Source organism: Diadema antillarum, unplaced genomic scaffold (genome assembly GCF_040938485.1).
Source record: "Diadema antillarum isolate AM-2024a unplaced genomic scaffold, OU_Dant_1.0 seq00001376_RagTag, whole genome shotgun sequence".
NCBI lineage: Eukaryota > Metazoa > Echinodermata > Echinoidea > Diadematoida > Diadematidae > Diadema > Diadema antillarum.
Window position 1 is genome coordinate 235,050 of NW_027272136.1, and position 15,574 is coordinate 250,623.

Below are 15,574 nucleotides of genomic sequence, written 5' to 3' on the forward strand. Positions count from 1 at the left end.
GTCTTTGTTTGCTTACTCGGTGTTTATTTTCAAGAAAGTGAGTATTATAATGCTTGATAATCTTCCAAATGTTTGCACTTATGATCCCATTTCTGAGTGGTTTTGCCGTGAGCAAACATTACAGCCTTAATAGGATTGCTGTTACAGGTAAGATAAGTTACCGGTTATGGTACTCAATCAGTATCGTTCTCTCTTTCCTTTAGAAATGTGTTCGTGCTGCCATGTCTTTAGATTTTGTCCATTTCGCTTTTTTTCTTTTTTGTCTTTCTGAAGTATGCATGTATTTACCATTTACTGCTATATCGTCAGCCTTAAGTGTACACAATTGTCTGTTGACTATTTATGCAAAGATGCTGGTATTCAAATCCGAAGACAATATATATATATATGTATATATCTATATATATATATATATATATATATATATATATATATCAGGGGCGGATCCAGGGAGGATCGCAACCGGCGCACGCCCCCCTTTATTTTTTGTTGAAACAAAAGAAATAAAAAGAAAAAAATGGGGGGAGGGGTGCGTGCGCCCCCCTTTAATTTTGTAAACGCGCCCCCTCTTTACGGAATTCCTGGATCCGCCCCTGTATATATATATATATATATATATATATATATACATGTATATGAGATAATATATATACATATATATCATTATTATTATTATCATTATCATTATTGTTTTATTTTTTTTTTACTGCAATGAAACAAGTGCGCAAACCAGTGTGTCACTAATGTTTGTAAACATTCTTAGATGGCTGTGAGGAAGGGGAAGGTGTGAAACATCTCATTCCAATTTTGCTGAATACTATGGTGTTGGAACACAATATGGTAGCAATATGACATCATTTGTACATGGTTCATTTAACATTTATTTTCTAGACTGCAAAACGATTACAAGGAGATGAAGACTCAGCGTGACTGTATACAATCATCAGTAGTTTAGATATCCATATGGTGTATGAAAAATCTTTCTCTGGTAGTAAATGTAAAGACAAAAAATAAGGATTCTGAAATAATTATGTGAAATATCTATACTGCTCAAATCAGTGATTTTACTCTGAACAAGGAGGTCCTAGGCTCCTATTATAGTGCCTTCTTGCTCTGACTAACACAGACCTTTCAAAAGGAAAGTAATCAATACTTGAATTTTAGTCCCAGAATAAATGAAAAACCATACCATTCTCAATTAGAATTACTTCTGTTGTATTTTCTAGGTTAGCAATATTGTAATGCAATCTTATCATATATGAAACTTAGCGATAGATGACAGCACTCCAGGTTTTAACTTCAATATGAAAGTGACACATTGTAATTATGTTAATGATGTGATGCAGATTGATATCATGCCTTTCATAATGAGTAACCAGATGAGTTTATTTATGTAAGTTTCAAATGTTTTGTACAAGGCTGATGCCATAACTGACTGTAGATGTCTGTTGGAAACTTACGCAAAACTTCTATTACTGGCTAAATGATGTGCAGTCTGTAATATGAAGTCACATACAGTGTGAATAGCAAATGTACCTACAGTGTATTATTCATAGCAATATCACTTCTAGTATAGAAGTTCAGACCTATGCACTTGTGGCACTCTGTGCTTGCACAAATTGTCTGTTTTTATATTTATGCCCGACAGGTGTGCTAGACTATTGTGATTATTTCATATGTAGACGTAAGAGAGTCAATCTTCAGCCAGTGCCCAGTGACATTAATCATAACATTCATATCAGATAAATAATTATTGCTTTGGGAGAGGAAAACTGGGGAGAAGTACATTTTTATCACAACATATTAAATGTAAGTAAGTATTCTAAATCAGACTAAGTTCAAATTGACGCCATATAAATGCTGGTTATTATCATTATTGGTGGAACCTATAATGTATCAAAGTTTAAAAGATGGTGATTTTAAGATAATAAATGTTGAATTATTTGACAAAACACAGAGGGTGAGCTATAAAGTATATTTTCATTACAGTTTCAGGTCAGAAGGTACTACAGTGGACTCCCGTTATAACCTCGGGACTGGCATTTTTCTTTCATTATATTGAAATTTCGTAATAAACGAACAATAAAAAAACAACAAAGAGCGGATGATGTTGCAGCCTGAATTTCTACTTCGTTATAACCGATAACCGTGTTCGTTAAAACGAGAGTGCATTGTAGATGTATCTTTCATTGCCGCTTGAGTATGAGGTCAAAACTATCACTTAAAACACCTTTGTTTTACTTAAAAATGTTAAAGGCCTGGCAGGATTTATACAACTGCAGAAACTTTTAAAAAGGAAAAATTAAACCAATTATGTTCAATAACTAAGACCTTTCAATGCAGATCTACACAGGCAATTCGCCTACACAGGCAAAAGGTTTGCCATTTGGAACAACCGTTTGACAAAGAATAAATAAGACCGATCACTCATTTCCACACTTCCAAAGGAATTTCTCGTAGAATCAATGGTGTAATACGGTCATTTGCATAATCAAGTTTATGATGATTGTACAATATTGTTTATTCAAGATCACAATCACAACACCGCCTTTTGCCAAAACTAAAGAATTGTATCAACCATGCACATACAATTTGTATTGCGCGGAAAAGAATATTACCATGAAAAGAAATTACAGTACATTGTATTTGGGATTATAAAGTTGTATTTGTTGAAATGGTAGTGTATGCATACCCTGTAGTTTAGTTTTAATCCTCTCTGCCCCCTGCATTATCTTTATTCGTTGTTGTGCTTCTATTTCTCGTAAAAAACAACAACCTCAATGCTTGATATCTTTTCCCGATAAATATGACCCTCACTAATTCTCAAAATAGATGTGACATATAGCGCTTTCCTCATTTATTCATGAATGCGGGTTTGGAGGGAAGGGAAGGGTATAGGAGGTTAATGCATACTCCCGGATGGGGTGGGGGTGGGTGTCTGGATTTAGGGAAGTAAGTTGGTTGGGTATAGGCTGACAGAAGTCTATGTGGATTAGTGGGAATGGGTATGATGTAGAGTTGGGGTTCATATAGGTAGGGAGGGTCTTTGTCGCTTTGTTTGCAAGCGGCTGTTTCCGCAAAGTTATTTTCTCTCGTTGTCTGATTATGAGGTTATCATAAATCAACACAAATCAACATGCATTTGGATTTCAGGGCCCCTTTAATCAAAAACTGAAAATAGACATCCGGTGGCAATTGTAATACGTATCATTTCTTTCTATAGCTCAGTCGGTAGAGCACCGGGCTAGCTCCGCAGGAATCGGGTTCTAATCCCGATGGAATCCCATTTTCTTTGCTCATTTTTCCACGTATCATGATGTGCAACTTAAGGGTTTCTGCACACGGATCAACTTTCTTACATGGGACTCGACTCTTCCAGTAATGATCGAATCGCTTGTGGGGCTGTTGTTCATCCATGCATCCCGCCATCATGGGGAAAATCTGCACGAACTATGCGACAGAAAGCCATGCATAATTAGCTCATGTACACTCTTTATTTTTCTCTCAGTTGGTTTGATATCTCTCGTTTTCATAGCGGCATAATGCATAAGCTGACCCGATGTAACAATTTATTATGAAATTCATGTTCAATCAAAGAATGAAATTAATGTGCAAACAGTGAGTGACCGAATGGAATGTCAGCTATAGTTGACACGTCAGCAGGGATCCATTTCATTGAGTTTTGTAATGAATGCAATAACAACCTTTTTTTTCTATTAACAGTACCAAAATTTGGCAATTTTGGCAACATCCACACGACAGCAAGCCTGCATAGCATAACACAAAGCTTGCTGTCGGGTGAATGTGCAAGCAGGCACCAGTACTTGTAAGGATCACATGAATAATAATACATAACGGCGCGGATGCTTCTCTCAGAGAATTTGAAGACCAACATGCCTTCGGATTTTTTTTCTGCTCATGCGCAAAGAGAACTCTGAACTGGCTTCATGGTGTCAATACATATACATGTACATCGTACGTTATCCAATACAATAGTTTCCCCGTGATACTTTAACTTCACACGAAACACCTTCAGATTAAAAGAGTGTAAAACCACAGAGACAGACACTCACTTGAAATAAAATACATATGCTTCTGCAAATTTAAATATTATAAATGCATAGTAAGTTATGGTGGACTGTCATTGGAATAAGTCACATGTATGGGACACGACACAGCATACAAATCAAAATGGATATACAAACACCTAACGAAGTATCCAGCATGGAAGCTAAGCCAGCGTTCCGAGCTGGACCGTGACAAGAGACAATTTGGCACAAACAAACCGCTTACGCATGGACACACGCACTTGCACACACGCACACATACACACACACACCTTTTTTTCAATAATCTTTATTCTTCCGTTGACTCGTTTACTGACATATGTCTCGGATAATGTTACATACAGTAATATTATTCATCCGAACCAAAAGTTAAAACTGGATATTTTGACACACCTGACATTCCAGTCATCAAAATTAAAGATTGAAATGTAAGAAAAAAGCACACACACACACACACACATACACACAAACAAACGCACAACTGTAGTGTAGGCCTACAGCAAAACAGAATTTAGTCATATTGTATATTGAGCAAAGACCCCACTCCCCCGCAGCCCTCCACAGCTGCCCCTCATAACCCTGCTATTTATGATGACACGTATTTTTTTTTTTTTCATTCCCCTTCACCCCTTCTTGCCCTTGCACCTGTCAACCTCCCCCTCCCCGGCTTTCTATACACAAATACCTGGTACACATACATACAGACGCACACACACACTACACGCGAAGAAAAAAAACAACACACATACATATACACACAATTATACACACCCATACTTGCACACAAACAACACACGCACGTACTACACCCGAAAAATGAATACACACACACGCAAATGCATTTTATGACAAATATTGGTATACTGCTTTCATGCCCAATATAGCCTCCGCAAGAAGTGCAAGCTTACAGACGAAAGTTTTTCGAACAGGAGTACATGGGGAAATGTAGGGGGAAAGAGAAGAAAAGAAATTGAGAAAAAAAGACAGTAAAAGAAAAAAGAGAGATCGAAAAAGAAGGGAAAGAGGGGAGAGAGAAAAAGAAGGATAAAAGAAAAAAAAAAGATCAAGAGGGAAAGAGACAACTCCGCGCTAAAAACAGACTCGTTTACAAGCAAATACCATGCAGAACCTTAAACTGCAACCAAAACACACTAATTTACAAATCATTGACAACAACAACAACAAAATGTGTCCTTCAGTTAACTAGGAACGCTCTTAGCTATGATTCCACTAAAAACCAAACAATATTCCAGACTTATATAAAGCTTCTCGACACTTTGTAATGTGTTACCTCCAAGCCTTTATCACTAAATTCTGTTAGGCTTCTGTCATTTCCACAATAACATTTCGTATGTTTTCTTTAGAGGGCATCCTTTTTTTTTTCTATCCTAGATGTAAAAATCATGTATTTCATTAGAATAATCAAACTATTTACACACTTCAATCTTTTGAAAAACCCGAAATTCCACAAAATATCTCTCTCCATTCCATGTGTTTTAATTCATAAGATTGTATTCCAAAGTAGTCCTATGAGGGTTTGACCATAAAATTACAATAAATACACACACACACACACACACACACACACACACACACACAGAATCATGAACGTGAAGGAGCCGGTAAGGAAATCATGTAAGGTGTTAACACCATTTGCTGATTTTATTTTTTTTATCTCTTTTATTATCTACGTTCCAAAAATTAGCAGCTAGCTTTCATTCATACAAGGCTATGATAGACGGCCGTGTACGTCACTGCGGTTATTATACTAGTATGCGCTTTAACAATATTAACAAACGTATACACTCGACATGCGACCCATATTATGCCCATGTCTACATGACAAAAGCAAAGCCTAAATATCCCTAAAGAATTTAGGAAGGCACCTTAACCAAAATGCCTGGGACCAAAATGTTATTCGGAGTTGACCACACATGTTTGTTTCTCACTTCTAAACGTGTCGACGACTTGATTTTTAGCTAAAATCTAACCATTTGATTTCTTTTTAACACTGTGATACCTCATTGGAAACTAAGTGTCTCAAGATATCCGCGAGACCGTGTTTGTTATAGTCATATAGGTACTGCGTTATGTTAAAATAGAGCTTTTCAAGCTAGAGTTACCGCAGCGACGTCCGGGTAACGTCACGTCAGAGTATCTTTTTTTTAACCTTGCCTCTTAAAACAATACCAGCAAAATGTTGCTCGGATGTCGCGGTAACTTTTTTTTTGCCAAATTCTACCCTCGCATTGCCCTGGTATTACCGCGACATTATCCTGGCAACCCTTCTATTTTTGAACGTAACTGCGGTAACATCACTTTGATAGACTGAACCAGAGATCAGTGATTGCATGTACACATTGTACATAATCCAGAACAATAGGCCGCACTGGCCGCGCTGGCCGGTAGGCGTGGTAGTCTCGTCAGTGGACACACCCTCTCCGTGGAAACCAGCCCGGGTAAGGTTTTCAATGTGTGTCTGTTAAAACGGTACCCCTTTGCTCGTCTGCAGTTTTGTTGGAATTTTATAGGAATTTTGTTCTCCGGACTTTGTCGTGACGTTGCCGCGGTAAGGTCTGTTAAAACAGGGTTTAAGTCACTCCCCCCCCCCCCCCCGTATGTCCTGTGTCACAAATTAATTTTCTGGAATAGAAATGACCAACGAAATATTGGGGGGGGGGGGGGGAGAGTTTGTGCATATGGTGATGGGTGTTATCGATATCAAATTCTTATATACCTTAAAATGTGATATAAACTATAGACTTTAGACAAAACAAACGTAAAAACCCCGAAAAGAAAACAAAACAAGAATACAATGACTGTCCATACATGCTAGATTATACATGCATTCTTTATGTGGAAGCTCTCAACCTCATAATCTTAAGCCGCATGATAGACGAATAGATACGTAGTGTACATAGGATTCGGAACAATTTCTCTTTTACTTCTTCTTCTTCTTCTTCTCCTCCTTCTTTCTTTGATCGAGTTGGGTGTGAGAGAGAAGCTGAGTGTTTACATAAAATGTATTGGAAAAGTGCGTGAGTTGAGAAAGTTAAAATGGCGGCACTTGCATTTTTACAGAAAGACACCAAAGCACCAATACGAGGCTAGCGAAAAAAAAAACCCCAAAAACATAGATTGTGAGGAAGGACATGATCTGAGGTTTACGTCTGGTATATAGCAGATATAATCATGATATCACTTCGCTATCTGTTTTTATTGGCAGTGTTCTTATGCTCCTCAGTTGCTATCGTTGATTATCGGTCATTTGTATTTGACTCAAAGCAAACCTTTCTCAGACTATATAAATCTATATTGTTCGAACAGCGTAAAAGTTAACATACACAAAAATACTTATTCTGTGCAAATTGTACCGTGCATTTTAATGCAACTGTTCAAAGATAATCAAAAGGAATACACAAATCAGCCTCTATGTGATACGAGTCAAAGAATCATAATGTAGTGGCTTAAATGTCATAGTTTGTGCTGTCATAAGTGATGAATACAAAACGATATACAATGATTTTGATATCATCATTTGATTAAATACGACTCAAATACACACTTTAAAGGCCTATTATATGTTAAACGCCATGGATGACATGGCGGTTTAGATTTTGTTTCCTTGATGTATTTCTTTTACATGAATTCGATTACACAAATACATAATCAAAGTCTATAGATGTTCATAAATCTCCACGAACATCCGGTTATCTATACGGTTATCCATAAGGATCGGTATCTGACTGAGAATCCGAATCGTCCTGCATGACCTGGGGCCAGCGGATGTTGTTTCTCCTCATGAAATAGATAATACCCAGTGTTATCAGGTAGAAGATGACTTCGATGCCTAGAAGAATGGTGGCATGCCACCAGTCCGTGAAGATAGTGAGATGGATCTTGGGTAGTTCGGAGGAGGCGCTGGTGGCGTTGTCCACATCTGCATCGGTCCTTCTCGCCAAATCCTCAGCCGTTTGTGCATCCACCATGGCTGCGACCACAGACCCGACGTCGCCCCCAAGTGGCGATGTCGAGGTCTCTGCTGAATACTCCAAGGCGGGAAGAATCGTTGGTCGTCGATGGGCTACGAAAATTCTCACTGATCCAGTCTTTGATCCGACATCGAACTCGGATTTATGAACAACCGATGTTGTTGACGAACCTAACGTATTCTCAATATCTTGGAGAGACTCGGGCGTTTCTGTTGAAGGTCTGACACTCGTATTTGGCGACGTCAATGAAGATAAGAATGCCTTATAATTGTGAGTCGCTATACAGTCGAGAAGAAGTGTTCAAATCATTGGGAGTAAGCAGCTCTTCAGACGAGAACATCACCATCAACGCTTTCGTCGTCGATGACGAGGACTTTGTCGAGAATGACGGTAACGGTGAACCGGGCGATAGAAGACTTTTTCTCGTATCTGGAAAAAGATAATTACATTGTACGAGGCATAGATAAGTGAGGATCATAAAGTAGTTTTAAGTGACCAAAAGGGAATTAAACAGTCTGCATATATGAAGAGCTCAGCTTCAAAAACCAAAAGCAAGAACAGAGAAATAAATTTTACTCAAAACACAAAGTACGGGACATTTCAGGGTAGCAGTGCAGGTATAAGCAGATAACAAGTCTGAAAATACTTGTATTGAATCGTTCATTAAATACTTTATATACGTTAATTCTTATTTTTTTCCCTCCATGTCTCGCATCTAAATATCAAAAATCAGTTTCAGGGCTGGTGTGAATTTTCCAGCACTTCACGCGGACATGTGTCGGCCATGGACAGCAGCCGCTGTCACACCGACGCCTTATCAGCAGTGGAGGAATTAGAGGCTCGTGAATACCATGTTGACAGCCTAATGACACATCGAACACTACTTCATCAAGCCGTAATAGCCATCGTGACAGGAATCGTTTCTGGGAGCTATCATAGGAATGCAGAAATTGGGGCCCCACATTCAAGCGACACAGCCAGTCAACTTTTTGTAATGGACAAACGTTTTTTTTTTTTTTTTTTTTTTTTTTTTTTTTTTTTTTTTTTTTTTTTTTTTTTAATATCTGCGACTGACACTGAGGTGTCAAACGAGATGATGTAAAGGCCCATCCCTCCTTCCCTCCCATCCTCCCGGTTTGGTGTAATAATGTGCAGGTAAAATGTTAGAGGTAAAAATGTCAGAAGTAAAAATGTCACAGGTAAAAATGTCACAGGTAAAAATGTCAGAAGTAAAAACGTCAGCGGTAAAAATGTCAGGGCAATAATGTCAGTGGTAAAAATGTCAGAGGTAAAAATGTCAGAAGTAAAAATGTCAGAGGCAAAAATGTCAGAGTTATAAATGTCAGAAGTAAAAAATGTCAGAGGTAAAAATGTCAGGGGTAAAAATATCAGAAGTAAAAATGTCAGAAGTAATGACAGAGGTTATGTCAGAGGTAATGTCAGAGTTAATTATGTCGGAGGTAAAAATGTCAAGAGGTATAAATATAATAACCTACCCAGAGCAAACTGTATTTATCGAATTACCAATTCCAAACTGCAGATTTGAAGAATATTTAGGTAATAATGTCTTTAAAAGAGAGCAATCTCAATATTCTGAGTTTTTTTTTTTCCAGTGCAGTGGCGTAATCTGTCTGTTCAGAGGAATATTAAACCAGCTAAGAGCCTATAGCATATGGGAAATTATTATTATTACTATTATCATCATCATTATTGTTATTATCATTATTAGTGATATAAGGGGTTCCAACAATGCCGCAAACCCCTTAAACAGTATAATCCCACGTTGTTACGCCCAATGAAGTTATCACACACACACGAACCTACTTTTAGTAATAACGTTTACTTCTACTCAGATGTACATACTCTTACATACACACTCTTACACAAACGAATTCTGCCTATACGTCCAGGTCATGGTATGGTCATTATTGTTCAATTTTTTGCAACTGTTTAGTGTGAAGAAGTGAATGACGCATATTCTAAGCAAACCGCTAATTTTCCACCTGTCTTATGTTATTTTCTCAAATTCAGGCGGGTTTCGTATCTATCTCGCAAGGCCCGATCACGACATAAATGTGCAAGTGAAAAAAAAAAATAAAAAACGCAAACAAACAAACTACAGTAGATGTACCGGCAGACATCAACATCAATATTTTGATACAAGGTTCAAGTATCACATGGCGCAAAAACAAATATCTTGAAGTTCAATGAACACATTGTGACCAGTTTACAAACTTATGCCTATTACAACTGGAGACGAACTTTAGCAATAGACTGTTCTAGTAAGAGTGAAAACCGATAGTTTGCTATGGGATTTCTCTTGTGTTGTAACTCAATTATTGGTCCTTTCCATTAAACTGCAGAGGGTATCCGCGAAAAAAAAAGATGCAGGAAAGTGTAGGGGAGACCGGAAATGGGGCATTTTTGCATCATCATTAATATTCCTTATAACTTTTAGAATAATTTGTCAAGCTAGGTCATGATCATAATTATGTACTATAGATTCTGAAGCTTATAGTAGAGTATTTAGTGATACCCCCATATATATTAGACATTTTCGTGTATTAATGATTTGCTAAACCCTTAATTTCGGGGGAAATTGAACACCTCGGGGAGAAATGGAACAACATGGGGAGAAATCTGACAACCATGCACAAAAGAATCCGTAAACTTATAACAAAATATAGACTTGTGATAAAGCAAACACCTTTTTAATTTGTTTGCTTGTTTGCTTGCTTTTATTTCTGCATTCAATCAGATGCAATTTGAATGCAAACTTCAAAAAGTACAAAGACAAAGAATAACAAGTGCAGTGAAATAAATCGATAACAGTACATAAATAGATACACATAGGTGATTGCATTGAGCAATGTAGATACACAGAAACATAAAATAAAATATACAGTATTTTTTCAGTAAACAACAGAGATAATTGAATGCAGGAGACCACCATCATAAGCGATTAAGCTTGAAACGGATGGAGGCCTCATAAAATGACTATCCAACGACATAACTCTCTTGGAGGAAGGTGATCAGGTGAGTGCAGTGCAGTTGCAGGTGAGAGTGCAAGATGCAGTTGAAGGAAGAAAATAGAGATTGACAATAAGATGACAATCTATACTATAAATATTTGTTAGCTCAATTGGTTTGGAGAATATAATTGTATCAAATATCGTTTAAGTGAAGCTTTCAAAGAATAAATACTTGAACAAAACTTTATATCATCCGGGAGATTATTCCAAATATCCGGACCCGAATGTCTTATAGATTTATGTGTCACTAATAATTTGGAATTCAAAAGGTGGAAATTTCTACATATACGAGTAGGGTACGAATGGACAGAAGTATTGAACCTAAACATGTTATCAAACGATGATGGAAGTTGATGATGTATATATTTAAACATAATTACTGCTACTTGAATAATATTAAAATCAAAAACCTTCAATGTTTTAAGCTCATGAAATAAAGAATCAGTATGAGCCAGAAAATGCGATCCTGTACAAATACGTATAACTTTCTTTTGTAATTTAAATATAGAATTTATTTTGGTAGAGCCGCAAGTACCCCATACAACATTGCAATAACTTATATATGGGAGAATTGAGGAATTATATAATAGAAATAAAGTTGAACGAGGAAGAAAGAACTTCAGCTTGGAAATTATCCCTATATTTCTAGAAATACACGTTGTAACATGATGTAAATGCTCATTCCAAGTCAAACTTTCATCTATATATACTCCTCGAAATTTTGAATTCATTTTCCTTTCTAATGGGATATCATCAATGTTAATATGTATCAACGTATCTTCATTATGAGAATGAAGTTTGAAATGAATAAAATGAGTCTTTTCATATTCAAAGAAAGTTTATTAGACTTAAACCAATTTGATACTTTACTAATTTCAATATTTAAAGTATCATTTAAAATCTTAAGATCTTTATGAGAATAAAATATATTCGTATCATCAGCAAATAGAACAAAAGAGAGAAGAGAGGATGTATTTATGATATCATTAACATAAAGAAGGAATAATAATGGGCCCAGAATTGAACCTTGAGGAACACCACATTTAATTAAAAGGGGGTCAGATTCACAACCATTAAAAATAACATATTGTCTTCTATTAGTTAGATAATCTTTAAGCCATAAAAGTGCTTGTCCTCGAATACCATAATGACTAAGTTTGGTGAGTAAAATAGAATGATCAAGAGTATCGAATGCTTTACTCAAATCACAAAATATACCTGCAACATGTTCTTTGTTTGCAAAAGCACTCGTAATTTTATCATAAATTTGTATTAGTGCTTAATCAGTTGAATAATTTTTTCTGAAACCATATTGATTGGGAATAAGTAAATCATACTTATCAATAAATTTAAGAAGTCTATTATAAACAATTTTTTCTAAGATTTTGGATATACTAGGCAATAAAGTAATAGGACGATAATTGCTAATTTCATGAGGATCATCTTTTTTATGAACAGGATTAACTTTCGCTATTTTCAGCAGATCAGGGAAAATACCTTGTGATAAAGAAAGATTAAATATATAACATAACGGTTCTGCGAGTGGATAAACTATTTCTTTCAATAACACCATACTTATTTTATCAGAACCACAAGATTTAGAGCTATTTAAAGATTTAGTGATACTAATGATTTCACTGGGACTTGTTGGATTAAAATAAATAGACTCTTGATTTTGGTCAAAAAGATAATCTGTAAAATGAGCAGAAGTATTGCTAATTTTAGTAGCAAGTTCCGGACCGATGTTAACGAAAAATGAGTTAAATGAATTAGCATACATATTGGGATCATTTATTTTAATACCGTTTAATGTGATATCATCCGTTGGCGGAGAATCAGGCTTTTTACCTAGGACCTCTTTAATAATTTTCCATGTTGCATTAATATTCGAAGAAACCTTTTTCATTCTATCAGAGAAATATAATCTGCGGGATAAACTAATCAATTTTGTCAATTTATCGATAAACTTTGTACATATTCAAATTGAATTCAGTTGGGTTACGAATATGTAACTTATACAAAAAATTACGAGTGTTTATGGATTTCAAAATACCTTTTTGTAATCCAAGGATTTCTTGGTTTACTTCGGTTACTTTTTATTCTACATAAAGGAATACTATTTTCATAATAATACAATAATTTATCATTAAAACATTTATATGCCAAATCAACATTGTTAATACTATAAATATCTGTCCATTCCTCTAAAAATAAATTATGTTTCAATAATTCCACATTACGTTTTGACTCTTTATAATACCATATTTTATCATGTAATTCATTACGACCCAATTTACATTCACAAAGTGAAAATATTGGTAAATGATCAGAAACTTCAGAACATAATATACCCCCCCATAATTGTATTATTATACACATTCGAAAATATATTATCAATCTGAGTTGATGAGTGTGGATTTATCCTGGTGGGTTTATTGATAATCGACATAAAACCATATGAATACATTAAATGCATAAAATTAAGGGAATTATTGTTATCGGATGTGGGGGAAAAGTTAATGTTGAAATCACCAAAATAAAAACATGTTTACTTTCATTACCTATTTTATGGAGATATAAATCCAATTCATCACAAAATAATTCACAATTCAGATCAGGGGGTCGATAAATTAAACCTATGATAACGTTTTTAGAGATTGGGTTCTCAATTTCAATAAATAACGTTTCTGCATATCTTAACGTGCTTTCAGAACGGATTTTGAACTGTAAATTTTGCGCAATATAAAACGCAACACCGCCACCCCTTTTTCCTTGACGATCAGCCCTAACTAATTTATGATTGGGTAAATTAAAGATATCTGGGGAGTTTTGATGTAACCAAGTTTCACTTATTCCAATAACAGAAAATTCAAAATTGTTTAAAGACTGCAAAAGATTTTCCAAATATTCAAAATTTTTATTCAAACTCCTAGAGTTTATATGAAGAAGTGAAATATTATCTGAACTATACGGTACAATATCATTGAATTCAAGGGGTGTGTAATTAAGATATAAGACAAAAAGGGAATAATTTGTGAACAGAAGTTTTTTTTCTTTTATAAGAGACGTATTGGGATAGAATGATAAATTGTTGAAGATGCCTGTATATTATTTATGACAAAAAAATGGTATGGAAATGGTAGGTTTGTTTGTAAATTGATGTTTGGGACAAAAAATTAGGCCAACTCCGAGTACTTTAGGCAGGAGAAAATCTTAATTGCGCAATATAAAGATTTCCTAAGGTTTTCTATAAAGAAGACAGGATAACATAACAGCAGATATGGGGATGGGCAGGCAATGCGCATCCGTGTAGGGAGTGTTTGCACTTTACAGCAGTGAACGGATTGGTTGATTCTGCCTACGGAATCATCGCTTCACATCAGTGATTATTGTCTTTCGATGTGGAAAACAAACCCACGTTGGCGAAAGTATTGTCGGTTGCTGAGCTGAGCGGAGAAAATTTAGAGGTCGATTTGCTTTTGCTTTTGTTTTTTGCTTTTTGCTTTTATTGTATAATGTTTCTTCGGTTTCTTCACATCGCTTGCGCCCAAGGCTATAACAACGAGAATGTTCTTGCCAATTGATGTTTATATCAATGTCTAATCTGTCTATCTACACACACACGAAAAACTCCACTCCAAAATTTCATCAATTTCATAAGAATGGGAAAAATTCCCAGCAGAACAGTGCAAAAATGATCCAAATCGGATAAGAAATAGAAAGTTATGACATCTTGACATTTCAAATTTTTTTGGAAAACACTTTGTAACCAGTCGTTATGAATAATAATTCAAAAGCAAGAAGTTGATGGTGTCATGCTCTCACAATTTTTTATTCATTTCATAGAGGGATGACATAAAAATCTTATATTTTGGCAGTATAAGTAACACTTGCCTTAACACCACCCCCACCCCCCACCACCCACCCCCCCAAAAAAAATGAATCAATGTTAACTCTTGTATATTTTGGTGTGAGAACATGTTTTACCTGTATTAGCTAAAAACAATTTTTTTTTTCTGAATTTCATAAATAACATATACAATGAAAAATTGTGAGGGCATGGCATCATCTCGCTCAGTGAATATCTATAAGAACTGGTCAAGAAATGTGTTCCAAAGAAATGTGAAAATTTCAAAATGTCATCAGTAATTATCTTCCTTATTTTTTATCCGATTCGTATCTTTTTTTTGGCAACGTTCTGTAAGGATTTTTTCTTTCTTTCTTCTAGAGTTCATTCATTTTTGGATTCACCAGTAATGCCCATGATTTCTGCACTGTGGAGACATGTTATATGGAGGCATCGCCCATTCGATGTTCTCAAAGGTAGTGCCTAATAATGTTGCGCCTCCAATTGGGGAAGCCGAGGAAAGGAAGCGCAAACTGCAGTTTGAGGATATGGTGGGGGAGGGGGGGGGGGGAGGGGGGATGAATAATGCACTGTAGATATTATGGCGTACGTGCTAGTAATGTACCTAATAGTATT